Source organism: Schistocerca serialis, chromosome 2 (genome assembly GCF_023864345.2).
Source record: "Schistocerca serialis cubense isolate TAMUIC-IGC-003099 chromosome 2, iqSchSeri2.2, whole genome shotgun sequence".
In the NCBI taxonomy this organism is placed as follows: domain Eukaryota; kingdom Metazoa; phylum Arthropoda; class Insecta; order Orthoptera; family Acrididae; genus Schistocerca; species Schistocerca serialis.
Window position 1 is genome coordinate 398,871,704 of NC_064639.1, and position 22,131 is coordinate 398,893,834.

Below are 22,131 nucleotides of genomic sequence, written 5' to 3' on the forward strand. Positions count from 1 at the left end.
TGCGTCAGCCGGGAGTGGCCAATACGGAGCCGACAAAGGACGACTGAGTCCCTGCGGTTGGCTCGCATGGATGACCGCCACACAGTCGTCGTCTCCTTAATGGCACGGAGTTTATTGGGCGTGATCTGATTGCGCCATTCAGCGTCCCAAAGCGCAAAAACTTTTCGGCGGAGGACTGCCCGCAAATCAGTCTCTGGGAGGCCAACATCCAGAGATGGTTTACTCGTGGCTTCTTTGGCCAGGCGGTCAACATGTTCATTGCCCGGGATACCGACATGACCGGAGGTCCACACAAAGACCACAGAGCGGCCGCAACGGGCAAGAGTATGCAGGGACTCATGGATAGCCATCACCAGACGAGAACGAGGGAAACACTGGTCTAGAGCTCGTAAACTGCTCAGGGAATCGCTACAGATAACGAAGGACTCACCTGAGCAGGAGCGGATATACTCTAGGGCAAGAAAGATGGCAACCAGCTCAGCAGTGTAAACGCTGCAGCCATCCTGCAAGGAACGTTGTTCGGAATGGTCCCCTAGAGTTAGCGCATACCCAACACTACCAGCAACCACCGAACCGTCAGTGTAAACAATGCCAGAGCCCTGATAAGTGGCCAGGATGGAATAAAAGCGGCGGCGGAAGGCCTCTGGAGGGACTGAGTCCTTCGGGCCCTGTGCCAAGTCAAGCCGAAGGCAAGGGCGAGGAACACACCATGGTGGTGTACGCAAAGTGGCCCGGAAAGGAGGTGGAACAGTGAAAACCCTAAGCCCGGAGAGAAGCTCTTTGATGCGAACCGCGATCGTACAACCAGACCGGTGCCGACACTCTGGCAGATGGACGACCGATTGCGGGAACAGGAGACGATAGTTTGGATGCCCGGGCAAGCTAAAAACCTGGGCAGCATAAGCGGCCAACAAACGTTGGCACCGTAAACGCAGGGGAGGGACACCTGCCTCCACTAGTACGCTGTCCACAGGGCTGGTGCGGAAGGCACCAGTGGCAAGTCGTATCCCGCTGTGTAGTATTGGGAGCAGTACCCGCAACACAGATGGGGAAGCGGAGCCATAAGCCAGGCTCCCATAATCCAGACGGGACTGGATTAACGCCTGGTAGAGCCATAACAAGGTAGATTGGTCGGCGCCCCAGCTGGTGTGGCTCAAGCATCGCAGAGCATTGAGATGCCGCCAACACGCCTGTCTAAGCTGCCGAATATGAGGCAGCCATGTCAACCGGGCATCAAAAACTACACACAAAAACCTGTGGGTTTCCACCACAGCAAGAAGTTCGCCGTCAAGATAAAGCCGCGGCGCAGGATGGACTGTTCGGCGCCGGCAGAAATGCATAACGCGGGCTTGGCAGCCGAAACCTGAAAACCACGCGCTACAGCCCAAGACTGCGCCTTGCGGATTGCACCCTGTAGCTGACGTTCAGCAGCTGCAATGCCAATAGAGCTATAGTAAAGGCAGAAGTCATCAGCATACAGGGAAGCGGAGACAGAATTTCCCACGGCCGCAGCGAGCCCGTTAATGGCAGGCAGACACTTAAAACAGAACCCTGTGGCACACCGTTCTCCTGGACGTGGGAGGAACTATTTGAGGCCGCGACTTGCACGCGGAAGGTACGATACGACAGAAAATTGCGGATAAAAATCGGCAGAGGACCCCGAACACCCCATCCATGAAGCGTAGAAAGGATGTGATGCCGCCATGTCGTATCGTACGCCTTCCGCATGTCGAAAAAGACAGCGACCAGGTGCTGACGGCGGGCAAAGGCAGTACGGATGGCCGACTCCAGGCTCACCAGATTGTCGGTGGCGGAGCGGCCTTTACGGAACCCACCGTGAGACGGAGCCAGAAGGCCCCGAGACTCCAGCACCTAATTCAAGCGCCGGCTCACTATCCGTTCAAGCAACTTGCAAATAACGTTGGTGAGGCTAATGGGACGGTAGCTGTCGACCTCCAGAGGGTTCTTTCCAGGTTTCAAAACGGGGATGACAATGCTTTCCCGCCATTGCGACGGGAACTCCCCCTCGACCCAAAGACGGTTGTAAAGGTCGAGGAGGCGTCGCTGGCAGGCTACTGAAAGGTGTTTCAGCATCTGACAGTGGATGCCATCTGGCCCAGGAGCGGTATCAGGGCAAGCGGCTAGGGCACTGTGAAATTCCCACTCACTGAATGGAACATTGTAAGATTCTGGGTGGTGGGTGCGAAACGAAAGGCTCCGACGTTCCATCTGCTCTTTAATGGAGCGTAAGGCCAGTGGGTAATTGGAAGAAGCGGAACTAAGAGCAAAATGCTCTGCCAAGCTGTTGGCAATTTCGTCGGAGGCTGTACAAACTGCTCCATTCAGTGAGAGCGCAGGGACGTTGACAGGGGTCCGATAGTCATAGAGGTGTCGGATCTTGGCCCAGACCTGCGATGGAGAGACATGGAGGCCAATGGTGGACACATACCGCTCCCAGCACTCCTGCTTGCTTTGGCGGATAAGGCGGTGGGCCCGTGCATGCAGCCATTTGAAGGTGATGAGGTGTTCAATGCAGGGATGTTGCTTGTGACACTGTAGCGCCCGCCGGCGATCTTTAATCGCTGCAGCGATCTCAGGCGACCACCAAGGTACAGTCCGCCGCCGAGGGGACCCAGAGGAACGGGGAATGGGGAATGGCAGATTCGGCGGCAGTAACGATGCCGGTGGTGACCGATTGAACCACCGCATCAATGCTATCATTAGAGAGAGGCTCAATAGCGGCAGTGGAGGAGAACAAGTCCCAGTCAGCCTTATTCATAGCCCACCTGCTAGGGTGCCCAGAAGAGTGACGCTGTGGTAGTGACAGAAAGATCGGAAAGTGGTCACTACCACACAGGTCGTCATGCACACTCCATTGGACAGACGGCAAGAGGCTAGGGCTACAGATCGAAAGGTCAATGGCGGAGTATGTGCCATGCGCCACACTGAAGTGTGTGAAGGCACCATCACTTAAAATCGAGAGATCGAGCTGCGACAATAAATGCTCAGCGGTGGCGCCTCGACCTGTTGCCACTGACCCACCCCACAGAGGGTTATGGGCGTTGAAGTCGCCCAGTAGCAAGAAAGATGTTGGCAATTGGGCTATCAGCGCAGCTAGGACATGCTGCGAGACATCACCATCCGGTGGAAGGTAAAGACTGCAGACGGTAACAGCCTGTGGCGTCCACACCAGAACAGCGACAGCCTCTGAAGGTGTTTGGAGAGGGACAGACTCGCTGTGAAGAGAGTTAAGGACATACATGCAGGCACCACCAGACACCCTTTCATAAGCTGCCCGGTTCTTATAATAACCCCGATAGCCACGGAGGGCAGGGGTTCGCATTGCTGGAAACAAGTTTCCTGAAGAGCAATGCAGAAGAAAGGGTGAAGGCTGATAAGTTGGCGGAGCTCAGCTAGATGGTGGAAAAAACCGCTGCAGTTCCACTGGAGGATGGTATTGTCCATGTCTGAGAAAGGCGTGACGGGACTTGGAAGGCAGAATACGCCGCTGGGTCACCTGCTGCCTCCAATTGAGCACCGGTGCTAGCGCTATCCATGGCGTCTGACGGACCGGCAAGATCGCGGTCCTCAGCGGACGCCAGAATTTCCACCTCGTCCTCAGACGCAGAGCTTGTAGGAAGCGGTGGGATGGGTGCCACCGCAATGTCGTTAGCCTTGGGGACTTTCTTCTTCTTCTGTTTCTCTCACTGTGCCTTTGGTGGTTCAGGCTGGGAGGGCCTCACTGGGTCAGTCTCAGGGACAGACGACGACCGTGAGGCCCTACGACCAGGGACCGGTGGTTGTTTGAGCCACTTGCGGCTGTCTGCTTTTGTACCGGTCGGAACTTGCGAAGGGAGGTCTCCAAGGGGCCCCTTCCTGGCGAGAGGAGCTGAAGAAGACTTACGCTTCTCCGGCTGGGAAGGGGGAGCTGATGTCCCCAATGGTTGGGGGGTTGGGGGGGGGGGGGGGGGTGTTGCTCCTGAAGTAGATGGAGCAGGAGCAACAGGGAGTTTAGCGGCCTCCACCATCAAGGGGGCAGGTGTGGGGCTTCGACTCTGAGAGCTGACTGGAGCTGATGGAACTGTAGCAGGAGCGACAGTTGCGGCATAAGATGATGTGATACGCACTGGATGAAGCTGATCATATTTCCGCTTCGCCTCAGTGTACGTCAGTCGGTCGAGGGTCTTGATTTCCATGATTTTCCGCTCCTTCTGCAGAATCGGACAGTCCGGCGAGCAAGGCGGATGGTGCTCACCACAGTTCACACAGATTGGAAGCGGAGCACAGGGATGATCAGGATGGGATGGTTGACCGCAATCGCGACATACGAGGTCGGAAGCAAAGCGTGAAGACATATGGCCGAACTTCCAACACTTGAAGCACCGCATCGGGGGAGGGATATATGGCTTGACATCACAATGGTACACCATCACCTTGACCTTCTCAGGTAACGTGTCACCCTCGAAGGCCAAGATGAAGGCACTGGTGGCAACTTGATGATCCCTCGGACCCCGGTGGATGCGCCGAACGAAATGGACACCTCGTCGCTCCAAGTTGGCGCGCAGCTCGTCATTGGACTGTAAAAGGAGATCCCTGTGGAAGATAATGCCCTAGACCATATTCAGACTTTTACGGAGACATCCCCTAGCTTATTACAAGCGAGCAAGGCCCGCGACTGGGCGGAGGATGCCGTTTTTATCAACACCGATCCGGACCGCATCTTGGACAAGCCCTCCACCTCCCCAAACTTGTCCTCTAAATGCTCTACAAAGAACTGAGGCTTCACGGATAGAAAGGATTCCCCATCAGCTCTGGTACAGACAAGATACCTGGGCGAATACGTCTCGCTTTCATTCAATGCCTTCCATTCCTCCCATTGTGTGGTGAGGGAGGGGAACGATTTGGGGTCATAAACGTTACCTTTAAAATGGGCCCTCGAACGCTTAGAGACCGCTGGTGGCTGGCCACCAGCAAGAGAAGATGTGCCACGCTTCATTGCGTGTCATCCACCCTGATGCCACCTACTCCGACCAAGGGCCCTCCCCACGGGCGTCACCAAGCCACAGCAAAGGCCACCTGGCAGGATGGCTGTTGCCGGGAGTCCCGATACCCCAGGAGGATAGGTATCTACTCCTTGGCATACGTGGGGAGTTAACGGCGCAGGCATCAGTAGAGCGATCCCTGTGTTGTCAGGGGGCTACAACCAACAGGGTACAAGGCGGCCCCACTACAACGGACTGGCTACCGTGCTGGATGTTAGGTGACATGTGGTCCATGGTCGCTGTCAGTGCAGAAAGTGGCCCCGCACATTGCTTGGCCGAAAGCGCACACAGGAGCGTATCCATGCCCAAGAGATGTAGAGCGGGCAGGACTGCAACGCAACGACGAATAAGCTGGCGAAAGTTCTCAACGCAAGATGGACACAATGCACCAAGTAAGGCGCCCTTGGGGTAATTCGGAGTAGGTATTAAAATCCATGGAGAAGAAATAAAAACTTTGAGGTTCACCGATGACATTGTAATTCTGTCAGAGACAGCAAAGGACTTGGAAGAGCAGTTGAACGGAATGGACAGTGTCTTGAAAGGAGGGTATAAGATGAACATCAACAAAAGCAAAACGAGGATAATGGAATGTAGTCGAATTAAGTCGGTCGATGCTGAGGGAATTAGATTAGATTAGATTAATACTAGTTCCATGGATCATGAATACGATATTTCGTAATGATGTGGAACGAGTCGAATTTTCCAATACATGACATAATTAGGTTAATTTAACAACATACTTAAGTTAATACAACAACTTTATTTTTTTGTGTTTTTTTGTTTTCCTTTATTTTTTATTTTTATTTTTTTTTTTATTTTTTTAATATTTTTGTTTTTTTTCCTTTTTTTTCTTAATTTATATCTAAAAATTCCTCTATGGAGTAGAAGGAGTTGTCATTCAGAAATTCTTTTAATTTCTTGTTAAATACTTGTTGGTTATCTGTCAGACTTTTGATACTATTTGGTAAGTGACCAAAGACTTTAGTGCCAGTATAATTCACCCCTTTCTGTGCCAAAGTTAGATTTAATCTTGAATAGTGAAGATCGTCCTTTCTCCTAGTATTGTAGTTATGCACACTGCTATTACTTTTGAATTGGGTTTGGTTGTTAATAACAAATTTCATAAGAGAGTATATATACTGAGAAGCTACTGTGAATATCCCTAGATCCTTAAATAAATGTCTGCAGGATGATCTTGGGTGGACTCCAGCTATTATTCTGATTACACGCTTTTGTGCAATAACTACTTTATTCCTCAGTGATGAATTACCCCAAAATATGATGCCATATGAAAGCAATGAGTGAAAATAGGCGTAGTAAGCTAATTTACTAAGATGTTTATCACCAAAATTTGCAATGACCCTTATTGCATAAGTAGCTGAACTCAAACGTTTCAGCAGATCATCAATGTGTTTCTTCCAATTTAATCTCTCATCAATGGACATACCTAAAAATTTGGAATATTCTACCTTAGCTATATGCTTCTGATTAAGGTCTATATTTATTAATGGCATCATACCATTCACTGTACGGAACTGTATGTACTGTGTCTTATCAAAATTCAGTGAGAGTCCGTTTACAAGGAACCACTTAGTAATTTTCTGAAAGACAGTATTGACAATTTCATCAGTTAATTCTTGTTTCTCAGGTGTGATTACTATACTTGTATCATCAGCGAAGAGAACTAACTTTGCCTCTTCATGAATACAGAATGGCAAGTCATTAATATATAATAAGAACAACAAAGGACCCAAGACTGACCCTTGTGGAACCCCATTCTTGATAGTTCCCCAGTTTGAGGAATGTGCTGATCTTTGCATGTTATGAGAACTACTTATTTCAACCTTCTGCACTCTTCCAGTTAGGTACGAATTAAACCATTTGTGCACTGTCCCACTCATGCCACAATACTTGAGCTTGTCTAGCAGAATGTCATGATTTACACAATCAAAAGCCTTTGAGAGATCACAAAAAATCCCAATGGGTGGTGTTCGGTTATTCAGATCATTCAAAATTTGACTGGTGAAAGCATATATGGCATTAGATTAGGAAATGAGACACTTAAAGTAGTAAAAGAGTTTTGCTATTTGGGGAGCAAAATAACTGATGACGTTCGAAGTGGAGAGGATATAAAATGTAGACTGGCAATGGCAAGGTAAGCGTTTCTGAAGAAGAAAAATTTGTTAACATCGAGTATAGATTTAAGTGTCAGGAAGTCGTTTCTGAAAGTATTTGTATGGAGTGTAGCCATGTATGGAAGTGAAACATGGACAATAAATAGTTTGGACAAGAAGAGAATAGAAGCTTTCGAAATGTGGTGCTACAGAAGAATGCTGAAGATTAGATGGGTAGATCACATAACTAATGAGGAGGTATTGAATAGAATTGGGGAGAAGAGGAGTTTGTGGCACAACTTGACTAGAAGAAGGGATCGGTTGGTAGGACATGTTCTGAGGCATCAAGGGATCACCAATTTAGTATTGGAGGGCAGAGTGGAGGGTAAAAATCGTAGAGGGAGACCAAGAGATGAATACACTAGGCAGATTCAGAAGGATATAGGCTGCAGTACGTACTGGGAGATGAAGAAGCTTGCACAGGATAGAGTAGCATGGAGAGCTGCATCAAACCAGTCTCAGGACTGAAGACCACAACAACAACAACAACAATATGTGTGATTCTACAAGGGCATAAAACAAGTATATTTGTTCATATTTGTAAACCAGCAAGAATGTAAGAAGCAACTACAACTCAAATGACAGCTGAACAGGTCTACAAAGTGGTTTACAGCAATGATTAAGTCATATGTAAACACTTGAAGTGTAAAGGAGACCACTCGCCAAATAGCAGCTTTTGGCCAAGAAGACCTTCATCAGAATCACACACACACACACACACACACACACACACACACACACACACACACACACACACACACCAGTACCCCTACATTGTGCTGGCTGGAAACAGAATGCCGGGACTGCATTTCAACAAGTGGACTAGGTTGTGTCGGGTAGGGTGGGTAGGGAAGGCAGGAAATGGAGAGAAGCAGCACGTTTGCTGCCTAGGAATGTGGGAGGTGGGAGGGAGGGGTGCCAGGTGCACAGGCTTGGCCTGTGACACGCAGGTAGCAGAGCCAGTGTGCTGCAGTGCACAATGTAGATGATGTGGATATTGAGTGTGTGTGTGTGTGTGTGTGTGTGTGTGTGTGTGTGTGTGTGTGTGTGTGTGTTGGTCTCCTTTATTCCTGAAGTATTTACATTCTGCAAGAAATTCCCTTACTCAGCTTAAGTCTGAATGAAAGAAGTTTCAAACCAGCTGTAATGATCTTCACATCAGTAGTAATGGTCACACATGAATGGTATGAAAAATTCCTTGGAATCCAGCAAGGTAACAAGTTAAAATGGAGCTTACACGTGGATAAACTAATCAAGAGGCTCAGTTCAGTGAGTTTTCTCTTGGAAGCATCTTCCACTGTGTTGACCTGAAGACAGGGGTGTCAGCTTATTTTACATATTTTCACTCCCTGTCATCTTAAGGAATTACCTTCTGGGGCAACATACTTCAAGTAAATAAAGTATTTTGTTCAGAAAAAATGAACAGTAAGAATACTGTGTAAAGCAGAGCAAGACATTGGAAACTCCTCCCAATTAAAAAAAAACAGACCCCATATGCTACTATTACTACAATTTATCTGAATATATTGATTCAAGAATTGGAAAGCTCTCTTAGCAACATGTTAAGTGAACAACAACAACAGCAGCTTCCTTACTAATTTAATAAACTAAATTTAGATTGCGTAAGTGTGAATACAATTAAGCAGTATTATGAGAGTCTACTGTTAATACAGTGTACAGGTTGAGTTTCTATAAAATGTTTGTCTTATGTTAATGTATATCTTGACTCATTCCACCTCCCTGGAAGCTCTACAGAATGCAATGTATGAATGAATATAAAAATATTCACAAAAATTTTCTAAAGTAATTCCATTTTACATATTGTAATCGAAGTCCTTAGTGGAACAACAACAACAACAGCGTTAACAATAATAATAATGGAAGAAGCGAAGGTAACAACTCATCATACAGCTCAGGTGTTGAGTCGTCAATAGGTATGTAAACAAGACAGAGAATTTTGATGAGCTTTCAGACAAATCCTTCTTCAGAATTAATAGAATGCACATACGCATGCATAGCACAGCAACATTCAAATTTTTGTTTATGTGCTTGTTAACATCTCAACTGTATAATGAGTTGCTACCTTCATTCCTTCCTTTGTTCATTTCCATCCGAGTCAATTCTGGCAGTTTTTATGTAATCTTAAATCCAAAATGTGCTCGATACTATACTGCATTGCATGTTTGAAGATGCACCAAAGCAAATTAATAAAAGCCTAGATCATCATCATCATGCACAGCAGAGTATACAAAAATATAGTCACACAAACTCATTATATCATGAATGAAGGTGCAGAGGGCAAACAAACAAATGTGAAAAAACTGCTGCTGAAAGAGCAGAGCATCTGACATAATGGATTCGCATTAGGATTTAGTACTCAGTCCAACCCTTCAAGATTTAGGATTTCTGTGATTTCCTTAAACCATTATGTTTTGATGGCTCCTTTGATAAGGCAATAGCTGATTTTCTTCCCCATACTTGTACATGGGACATTATGGCATCTGCTTTCTGCCTTCTAAATACTTCTTATTTACACTTCTAAGTAGCAAACTGATTGTTCACTTTTAAACAGTAACTAGAGCAAGAAGGTGTATCAGTGAGTTACATCATGGTGGGTGACCAATTACGTGCAATGGTAAGCAAAGTTGTGGTGACACTAACTCTCCACTGATCTTCACAGTTACTCAACTACAGGAATATTTTATTAGAATAAAGGCTCAGTAAGATTAAAGTGAGATAGTAAGACATAGTGGAAATCAGTAAGGAATGGCTAATGCCACCAGCACAAAAGACAAAGGGAGGAGGGGAAAGAGCAAATGGGCCGTACTAGGACTGAGAAAATGTTGAAGGTGTAAGGGTTACCACTCTAAATAAAGAGCTGATCATAGGTGAAGAGAGAAAAAAAAAATTGTGAAGTGGCATCATCAAGAGAAGAGGTTGACTTGCAATCCTTTTTTGCAACACTTGAGAGACAGAGATCATAATTATGTTTTATCACTGTTGTTGTATTGCTTATATTTGAATATTCAATTGACAGTGATAAAACGCAACTATGATCTCTACCTCTAAAGTGTTCCAGAACGGATTCTCCAATATGATGAAGATTGAGATCTCCACAAAGCTAAATATGCCATATAGTTACTTCAGTTAGTGGATATCAGTCATGTTGATGGACAAAGAACACACCAACAGAATGAAAAGTATTCATGAAATGTGCCATGTTAACTACAGCATTTAATGGCTTAGCATAATTAGTTACAAAAAGATTTCAAATTAAAACACAATCCACCCCTCTGGAGGTAGTCAACTTTCCATTGCAACTCCGATCCCTCTACATTCACTGAACTAGGCTTTTAATAGCACAATATTTTTGTGAGCTGTTTTTCACCCTACATGTGTGTCCTAGTTTTGTCAGATATCTGATACTGAAGGTGTTTACTTTTTCAGACTGTTTCGTACCTTTGCCCACAATATATAAACTATGACTGAGAAATCTCATCTCCTTTGCTCCTACATGGCTTTTATCTATTTTGACCACAACCAGTGTTTTACTTCCATGTAGAAATCCGTAAAAAAAAACTAAAATGTCCTTTTTTCCCCTTAGAAATTGCATCTAGTTGTTTTACTGTTTGGGGTTTATAGTTTCATACTGTGATATCTGGAAGCTAGAAATTTGTTTCACTAACATATTATCACACACATACATACTTAGATCAAAATAAAAAAGTGATTTAAAGTTGAGCATAAGAGATGGCGATGTCAGTGTGCACACAATTTAACTCCAGGAGCAACAGTTCGGCATTTCTGTTCTGAATACATTCACCGGGTACACATTAATATACAGTGTTCGATTTACTTAGCAGGTGGTCATGGACTTATCACTTTTCTGCACACTCTCATAGCTATTTCAGAAAATTTTGCTGTGTAAAATAAACAAATGGCACACAGAAACAACGCAAACAATGAAAATGAACCACAATTGTTATGCCATCAGCGGCAAGTGTTGTGTGGAACTTGTGTGGCACACACACATAAGGTAACAGAGTGAAACGACAATGGTGAACAGAATAGAGAATCATTCTATGATTAGTTGATGCTGTGTTAACTGCCTTGTAAACAATTAGCTGTCATTCTGATCAAGTGTAGGACACACTGCCCAAAATGGACTGTTTTTTGAAAACTGTTTTTATTGCACAACTTACAAACAGCTTTGACTGTTCTGGTTTACTGATTCTAAGTGAGTGAAGAACAAATTTTTTTGGTATTTGATCTACATGGGTAAGCACATTTCACTAAGGCAGGAAGATAGATTATAGTCTCCTCTGACTCCTCTACAGCTGAAAGGTCATCAAAAACAATCAATATTTCTGATGTAGTTTCTCCCATATTTGTATTTCATTTTGATTAACCAACTTTTTTTCCATGTCTAGGGATTCATTTACACGTACAATTAATGGGGCTGCATCCCTTTTAAAACAATGGTTTGCACATATTTGCTCCCAACTAGAATTTAACCAATCACTATTTATTTTAATTTTGTTGTCCAATGCCCAACTACTCTTTATAAAAAGTTTTTTAGCTGTCCACAAACATGAGAATCTACCACAAGACTTTTGTGTGTAGTTGTCAACAATCTTTTCGACAAGTCTTTCCTTAACTGGCAATAATTTTGTGTTTCACTTTTCCACATTAATATTTTATAACTCCAGGAGCCTATAGTTATTCAACCTCTGTGCAGGCCTCATTCAAATCCATCTTTCATATTACATTTTTAGGTGCACATTCCTCTGTTTCTAAGATGAATTAACTTAACAAACAATGAATTGGCACTAAAATATACCAGATACTACATTCTCAATGAATCTATCGCAGCTCGTATCAAGAGAACCTTCTAACAACAGTCTTTTTCAGGTGTCTCAACATGTGCTCTATGTTCTGCAGTTTCTCCTCTGAAATCTACTCTGCAAACCACCAAGAGGTGCATGGCAGTGGGTCCATCCCATTGTACCAGTTATTAGGGTTTCTTCCCGTTCCATTCACACATGGAGTGTAGGAAGAATGATTGTCTCAATGCCTCTGTGCAATGATTATTCTAATCTTATCCTCATGAGCCCTATATGAGCAATACATAGGGGGTTGTACTATATTCCTTAAGTCATCATTTATAGCCAGTTCTTGAAACTTTGTTAATAGACTTTCTCGGGATACTTTATATCTATCATTAACAGTCTAACAGTTTAGTTCCTTCAGTTATCTCTTGGCACTCTCCCACAGATCAAACAAACATGTGATCACTCGAGTTGCCCTTCTCTGTATACATTCAATATCCCGTATTAGTCCTATCTGGTACGGGTCCCACACACTTGAGCAATATTCTACAACTGGTTGCATGAGTATTTCGTAACCAATCTCCTTTGTAGACTGACTGTAGTTCCCCAGTATTCTACCAATACACGTAAGTCTACCACATGCTTTACCCACAACTGAGGCTATGTGATTGAATCCGTTTCATATCTCGACAAAGTGTAGCACCGAGATATTTGTATAAGTTGACCGACTCCAATAGTGACTCACTGATATTATAGTCACAGCATTTTTTTTTCTTCATTTTGTGAAGCAGAGAATTTTACAATTCTGAATATGTACAGGAAGTTGACATTCTTTGCTCCACTTTGAAATCTTCGTATATTTATGCAGTTTCTTTCAGACAGTACTTCATCATGGATAACTACATCATCTGCAAAAAGTCTGAGGTTACTACTAATATCGTCAGCAAGGTCACTGGTATACAACACGACCATCAAGGGTCCTGAAACAGTTCTCGGGGGCACCTTAAGTTACTTCTATATCTGACGACGTCTCTCCGTTCAAGGTAACATGCTATGTCCTTCCTGCCAAAAAGTATTCAATACAGTCACAAATTTCACTTGATGCCCCGTATCATCGTACTTTTGACAATAAGCATAGGTGTGTACAGAGTCAAATGCTATTCCGAAATCAAGAAATACTGCATCTACCTGACTGCCTCGATAGAAAGCTTTCCGTATGCCATGTGAGAAAAAGTGTTAGGTGGGTTTGACATGATTGATGTTTTTGAAATCCATGCTGGTTAGCATTGAGGTGGTCATTTTGTTCAAGATAGCTCAATATGTTTGAGCTCAGAATATGTTCTAAGATTCCGCAACAAATCAGTGTCAAGGATACTGGATGGTAGTTTTGTGGATCACTTCTAGAGGGTGTCCAGGAAGTAAACATGAATTTTGCACCATCTTGCCATATGATGATGGGCAGCCATGATTTTTTGTTATCTGTGTTCCTTCCCATTAGCATCCTGATAGCTTGTGTGTGGTGAGTATTAAAAGTCATCACAAAACCAGTCAAAGTCCCAGGCAACCATTCGTGAATTGTGTGTGACACTCTGATGTAAAGCTGAGAGTTGAGTTGAGTTCAGTTCAGTTCAGGAGTTGTTCTGGAAGTTAGAGACAACGGGTTCTGTTTCAAACATTAAGGAAAAAGGGCAACTGCATTCTGTTCGAACACAATGAAAACACTGCTCTTGTGCTTGATAATGTAACCATAAGTCCCAGAAAATCAGTTCACCAATGAGCTCAGCAATTGAATTTAACCCCCAGTTCACTGCATGAAATCCTTCCAAAAGATCTGAAAGTGCATGCATACAAGATTCAATTTCGCAACAGCTGAAACCTACAGATCATGGAAACAGATACCGACTTGCTCAATGGGCCGGCTCAAAAAGAGGAGAACAAGAACTTCACAACCAGGGGCTCCAGCTCATTGTCTCAGATTCGACTGAAATTCAGTACACTAATTCTACAATGTGCGGAACACTCGTGTACAAAGTATTAGCTTCCCTCGCCAATTAGTTCCAGAATTATGACTTGTGAAAGAAGGTGGCGTGACCCGGAAATTGCAACCCACATCTGGCAACCTATCTTCAGACCCAACTACAGGTCTTAATAACTTTGGAACTATTCCACACAGTCCAGTGACATTTTTACAACCCAGTAACATCCACTTAGAGAACACACTCTATGAATCAAAACACCAACAACATATTTCTGAAATAAAAAATTCCAAAATGTGATTAAAAAAATGTAATATGTTAAAAGGTACATACTGTAGGTGCCCTCTATGCCAAATACAATTCACTCAAAAAGGGTATAAATTTTTTGTGGTAAGCTTAATGTGGTCTAAACACACACACAACTCATCATGCCCATATCAGTCACAAAAACTGTGTTACATGCACACGAAAATACAAAAATTTGAAAAATTACCTGAAAAACATGGATTTTCTAAGTGTGGTAGCACAACAGGGACAAGTGGTATCCAAGACAAATTTCAAACACTGCATAAGTAGAGCATAATATAACATGTGGCAGAATTTCAACTTGTTATTGCAAGACATTTGTGTACAATGGAAGTTGACAGATGTAAATTGTGTTGTGGAAAAACGGCCACATCAAATTTTGTAAAAACATGCCGTAAACTGTTCTGCGTCTTCTTATCCTCTCCCACAACTGTTTAATCCCTAAGCAACAACATATAGACAGATTAACACAACCTATCATTAACGTTTACTGCACCTTAACTGCTAAAAACCAGTCGATTGTGCTTCGAACAGAAGTTCTCCCACACTTTAGCTACTGTACTCTGTACATTGAGTGGCAAATTGTACTGTCTTCCTGACACTGTGGTGGAAACTAGAACTGTCTTACGAATATGTTCAAAAGGTATCCAACACCTGTCTGCCAAACGTGGCCAATGAAATGATCTTGCTGGTCCTGCTGGTGCCATGAAGTTCACAAATATATCACCTTCTGCTTCACAGCACTCTGCAACACATCTTAAGTACCATTTCTCATCATAAACAGCAACAACATAGCAACCTGGTTGTATGTTGCTGCTTTTGCTTCTGAATCCTGAATCAGACACACTGTGAAGACACATGCTGTGCATGAACCTATAGTTATAACCGAGCAGTCTGCTCATCTGCACATTGTCAGAGTCTGCTGGAGCGAAGTGATGATGGCTCCTTGTGCTTGCAACAGTTTTAAAGTGTTCTAGTCTGCTTTTTAGCAACTCTTTGACTGATTTCACCTCATCTTTCGAAACATAGAATGATTGTATGCCAGATATATTTTTCTGTACCCAAGTAAATAATTGAAGATGTGTTAGAATGTGACCTTCTGTAGGGTGCTGCAGACTAGCTTGTGATGCCATGCGCTTAATGGTAGCACCAATACCATCATATACATTTTTACCATGACCTGTTGCGAAAAAATTCCATTCTGCGTGAATCTGAAAGTCATGGTAATGTACACATAATTTTGAGATTTTTACAGTTTTTGTACTGACTATCTGCCCCATCACTGAAGTATTTCGCAAAAGGTATGTGAGACAGCTTGTTTTTCACATATGCCATGACAGTGTGAATGTGGGCATGAATTGCAATGGCATCATGAATTAAACAGTCACTAAAAACGCACAGGTTCATGACAGACACATCACCTGATTCACCTCTATAGTAAATCGCAAATGGCTGGAGAGTTTCTTGACTGTTGTCCCAATGATATCCTTGGATGGCATCTTGAACTATAAATGCATAATTTTCAGAAAAGTCTAGTATTACTATTATTTCATCTTGTTTCAAATTATCCTTACAAAACTGGAGATAAGCCGACTCTGCTGTTGCTGTGAAGCTGTGTGTGGTCAGTTTGTCCATTTTTTGACAACACATTTCAACAAAATCTTCCACTGTACTTTGCTCTGTTTCAAGACTTGTGTGATCCATGTGTGTCCATTGTTTATAAGAAACAAGTTCATTGTCATTCATAAGGAGTTGACCACACAGTTTGTTATTCATGTGTTCTGCAAGATTTGCCTTACCAGGACACTTTTCACACCTGTGTATCATGCACTGGTAGGAACAATTTTGTCCAAATCAGAGCATATCTGGCATGATTTCTGTTCCTTTGGAGCAGATAGTTCTTCCTGTTCCACCATTAGTGTGTCAGCTATTTTGTGTTTTAATTCCATTTGAGCTTCTTGTAGTTTTCTTCTACCACATCTGGGCCTGTCTCTTTTCCCAACTTTGTGTGTCTTCATGGGGGACAAACCACAAGCAGTCATTGAAGTATTTAATTGCTCATCCACTGTCGTTGAAGGTGGCTGATACTCTTCGTCACTGTCATGTAAATTATCAGAATATTCTTCATTTTTTAGCATTGTAACACACATGGAACGTAACTTTTGTCCTGGTTTCATGTGAAGTCCCATGCACTGATTCACTTTCAATACTGATTTTATATCAATTTCTTCGAGGCTACACTTCACTCTCTACTTATGAATCCAAAATGGATCAAAACAACTTCTTTGTAGGAAAGAATACTTATCCAGAAACACTCTCATATGATGATAACAAACACTAAAGTTTCCTGGAACTGTACTTCTTGTGCCCACAGGGTGTATCCCGGATCTCCATAGCAACAAATCTTGGTCTGATTCATCCAGATCATACAGTACAAAGTGAATGCCACATTTTGTTCCATATGTTGTTTTATGTCATTCAGATGCTTGTGCTCTACCAATACTGCAACTTGTTTGAACAAAAGCACCACTAGTACACTCTTCTGTCTCCATACCGACTTTCCACAACAGTACTGATCAGTCTGAACTACAATCTTAAAAACATTAGTAACCTGTATTGTTGCTTGTTTCCTTTGTTGTTCCTGCCTAACAATGACTCATTCTGTCCCTGAAAACTACCATTGTTTAACTTTCTGTTGCCTAATGGTTCCCAACAATTGCTGCAGCTTTATGTGAAACAAGCTGTCTGCATCATCACTATTACTGCTAAATCGTGCCAAAAGAAACATAACCAAATACATCTCTGTCAAATTTTATTGTACACAAATGCCTTGCAATAACAAGTTGAAATTTTGCCACATATTATATTATGGTATACTTACGCGGTGTTTGAAATTTGGCTTGGATATCACTTGTCCCTTTTGTGCTACCACACTTAGAAAATCCATGCTTTTCAGGTAATTTTTCAAATTTTTGTATTTTCGTGTGTGACTGATATGGGCAAGATGAGTTCAGAGTGTGTGTTTAGGCGACATTAAGCTTACCACAAAAAAATTTATACCCTTTTTGAGTGAATTATGTTTGGCATAGAGGGCACCTACAATATGTACCTTTTAACATATTACATTTTTTTAATCATATTTTGGATTTTTTTGTTTTCCCTCAGAAATATGTTGTTGGTGTTTTGATTCATAGAGCGTGTTCTCTAAGTGGATGTTAATGGGTTGTAAAAATGTCACTGGACTGTGCGGAATAGTTCCAAAGTTATTAAGACCTGTAGTTGGATCTGAAGATAGATTGCCAGATGTGGGTTGCAATTTCTGGGTCACGCCACCTTCTTTCACAAGCCAGAATTCTGGAACTAATTGGCTGAGGAACTTAAAATTTTGTACACAAGTGTTCCACACTTGGTAGCATTGGTGTGCTGAATTTCAGCCAAATCTGAGACTATCAGCTGGAACATTTTCTCAAATTGGTTCAATTGACAATGAATGACCCACAATCATTTTCTCAGATGAGGCCCACTTCCACCTCAGTGGGTACGTCAACAAGCAGAACTGCAAAATGTGGGGTAACAAAAATCTGCGAGTGACGGTGGAAGATGAGGTGTGGCCACAAAGCAGGCCTGTGTTGTGTGGTTTCTGGAGAGGGGAGTGATCAGCCCACACTCTTTTTGAAAATGATGAAGGAGCTGCCGTAACTTTGAATGGCAACTGTTACAAAGCACGCTATCTGATTGGTTTTTCCCTCTTATTGATGAAAATAACGATTTTTGGTTTCAACAAGGTAGTGAGACATTTCACACACCCCGTGAAACGATTGCTCTGCTGAATGAAAAGTTTCTTCAAAAAATTCCCTCTTTGCGTGATAACCAGGAATGGCCTGCCATGTCATGCGATTTTAGGCCTTGTGATTTTTTTTTTTTTTTTTTTTTTGGTGAAACAAAAAATTTATTTGAACAAACCGCAAACAATCACTAATAATGATTTCAACCGTTTCTCAACTCCACTGACACTAATACTTTTAATTCACTCATCTTTTCAGTGGCATGGGGATTAATTTGGGCAATTCTCCTGGGTTTTCCTTTGTAAAGAAACATTTGAAAATGGAATTAAGCACTTCAGCTTTTGCTTTTGCTACCCTCAATTTTAGTTCTTGTCTCATTCGCTCGGGACTGGACACTAACTTTCCTGTCAGAAACCACCTTTACATATGACCAGAATTTCTTTGTGAAAGATCATCTGACAATATTCTGCTACAGTAGTCACTGAAGGCTTCATGCATTGCTCTCTTGACAGCCAAATGCATTTCATTCAGCATATCTCTATCTGTAGCCCTACATTCTGTTTTACATCTATTATGCAGTAATCTCTGTTTCTTTAGAAGTTTCAGTACAGTGAGTGTTTACCATGGAGGGTCCCTCCACTTATGAACTGTCCTACTGGATACATATATACCCAGAGCGTGGTCAACCACTCTTTTAAACTTGAGCCATAGTTCTTCTGTATTCTCCTAACCTGTGCTGAAAGTTTCAAGTTCCTCATTCAGGTACACAGTATTGTTTTATTTATTTATTTATTTAAAATCTAGTTTACTGAACATATAGATCTTTCTGCTTGTTTTATTTGTCCTTTATACTTTGATAATCACTGTTGCCACAACCCCGTCATGGTCACTGACACCAGTTTCAAAGTGGACAGCCTCGAAGAGGTCAAGTCTATTTGTTGCCATTAGATCCAATGTGCTTACATCACGAGTGCCGTTCGTAACTATCTGTTCTAGGTAGTTTTCAGAGAAAGCATTTAGTAATGCTTCACAAGATGTCTCATCATGCCCACCACTAACAAAACTGTAATTTTCCCAATTCGTAGTTCGATGATTAGTCTCCACTGAGGATTACAGTATTATTGGGGAACTGATGTACTAGTGAACTGAGGTTTTCTCTAAAGTTTTCAATTACATCAAGAGACGAGTTTGCTGGACAATAGAAGGATTCAATTACTATTTTATGCCCAGCCCTGATACTCAGTCTTGCCCAAACAATCTCACATGCAGCTTCAACTTCTCTATCTCTGTGGATCTGAGTTTCTCGTCTACTGCACAAATAAACTACCCCCATTTCCCATTTGCCTATCCTTTCGATCTATACTCAACATTTGCCCAAAAATCTCACTGCTATCAATTTCAGGTTTCAACCAGCTTTCTGTAACTGGTATTATGTGAGCTTCACTGCTTTTCATGAACGCTTCAAACTCTGACACTTTGTTGTGAATGCTTTGGCAGTTGACTAAGTATTTTAAATCTCTCACCTCTGGGTGAGTAAATTACATGTACACTAATTTATCATAATACTGTTTCTGGAGAAAGCTATATATTGTTATTAAATAATTACCTGGAATGACTGCTGGGTGAAAAAAGAAGTTGTTTGGTCACATAATACAGGTATATGAGATAAAAGTTAAGGATGAGAGTATATTACATAAGGAAAGCTACAAGATATGTTATTGTCAAGAAGAAATGGGGAGTGAGTGATCCAGAAAAAAAGAAGAAGGGAAACTATAGTTTACCTTCTTGTCAACTACAAGATTATTACAGATGGAGCATAAGCTGGGATTAGGAAACGAATTTGGCCATACCCTTTCAAATGACCCATCTTGGTATTAACTGTATGATCTGTATGATATTTAGGAAAATCACAGTAACCCTAAACCTGGATTGCGAGACACAGGGAGGGGGAGGGGGGAGGTGCTGAACTGATAAACTATCGAATAAGTCCAGTGTCTTATCACAGTGCCATCTTGGTCGATGGTGGGGGTGAGGGGACGGGGAAAGAAGAGGATAGAGAGTGGGGACACAGGGATGCAGCCAGAGGATGTGATCGGTCTAATAAAAAATACAAGATAATTGAACACAAAATGATACACTAGCAACACTACCAGATTAAGTCAAGGAAAAGGGAGGCACTTTCATACACACATCCTGTTGGCTAACCATGAGATGTGCATCCGTTATTGAGGTCACAGTACACTTCATTGCAGAATGTGTTCTGCATGCAGATGGATAGATTAACAGTGGACATGTGCACCACAGCAAAGTAAAATTGACAGAGTCAAAGGCATGGGAGGTGGAATAGGGTTTGAACAACAACTTTGCAAATTTCCTGTAAACAAGGATCTAACATGATCTTCCATATCAATATTAATTGTAGAACATTAGTTTGTGGAGAAAATTAAGAACTTAAAAGTCTCTCCACCAAATATGAACTCCATCACATATGAGTACATGATGTATGTCCCACCTACTACACTGCAAAAGCACTGAGAGATTCCAGCAGTATTCCCAAAATCTTTTCACAGGTGTACCATTCATATCATGTCATGTCATAAACTCTTATTTTGTACAAATAATGCTTCCAAAACATTACAAACAAGACATCAATTAAGCAGCAAGTAAAAATAAAATATACGATGAACCCAAACTCCACTGACATAATTTTGGTAGTGGTTGTGGGGTATTTTCTGAGTACTTTGGTGTAAGAGAGCCATGTTCTATGCTGGCTCATATCACAGCAATAACGTAATTATGATTTATTCAAACTGTTACCCCAATTATGTTTGTTTCTATGAAAATATCTTCGCAATAGTGAAAAATTCTGTAATACCCTATCACCAAAACATACAGCACAAGTAATGGAACAACTCTCGGTTATAACACGTATGATTATCACGTTTTTAGTCTGTTCAGCCAGTGTACTGTACAGGCTGAAAAAAGTGCAGTATTGTTCAAAATCCCAATTAGCATGACCACAACTAGATGTACTGTGATGCATCATCAACAGTATTACGTGCTCCAGAATTTCAAGAGTTTGGTTACTGTATATCACTGTAAACATATAGCTAACAATGAATGCAGCTGGATGGTGAAGGGTAAAGTGGGCATTACTGCTGTCGACAGGAAGTACCTTAAGTGAATGGAACAAGTTTTGTTTTCACAAAAGACATTCAGTACATACCATTGATAATTGCACTGTTGTGCAAACATTTTTGTCCAGTATTGATACAAATACAAATGGGGGTAAGAAATCAAACACGATGCAATTACTCTGTAAAAAGCCCTGAACAATCTCAAATTTTGTCAGCAGAGTTTGGGTTCACCATATATAGTAAGGTTAGGTTCCTGTCACCTACAAGCTCTTTTTTTTTTTTTTTTTTTTTTTTTCAATTTAGTTTCAAAAGTAATCGTGGAAGTTATCAAAAGAATCATTAAGAAGAGATACTGACTGTGTATACTGGTAACATAAAATACTTTGTAGAACAAATCTAAATTTTAGTTTCACAGTCATGTCATGTCATAAATAAGGAAGGAAAATTGCATCTAATCTTAGCATTAGGTTCTTTTACTGTCTATTGTACTCTCATTTCTTTAACTTATTTCCATAATCTTTCTTTCCAACTAGATTTATACCTTATTAGCCAGTAACAACATGCACTTCCCCTAAATAACACATTCTGCAGTGCATTTAACAAAATTTTGTTTTGAAATAAGACTCTCATTAATGAACACCAGTATTTTGAACATCAATGCACTGCCTTCGCTGTGTGTCTACATGACAGTTTGCTCCGAGAGAATTATAATTTTTATTGCCAATTATTCTGATTCTTATGTGTTTTAACTGCTATCTTTGTCTCTTTAGTTCCAAAGGGATGACATTTTAGCACCATAAATGTGCAGTGTTCTATGCTTTTTCGCATGCTATCAATCTTTGTACCAGCCTGAGAAAACAAACAAGTCACCAAAGACTGAGC

The 22,131-nt window shown here is 42.0% G+C and overlaps 1 protein-coding gene across 5 annotated transcripts in view; it reads right to left on the bottom strand.

Moving 5' to 3' along the window:
- Positions 1–22,131, bottom strand: part of LOC126457226 (uncharacterized) — a 204,656-nt gene that overhangs the window by 40,208 nt on the left and 142,317 nt on the right. The window lies entirely within an intron of this gene.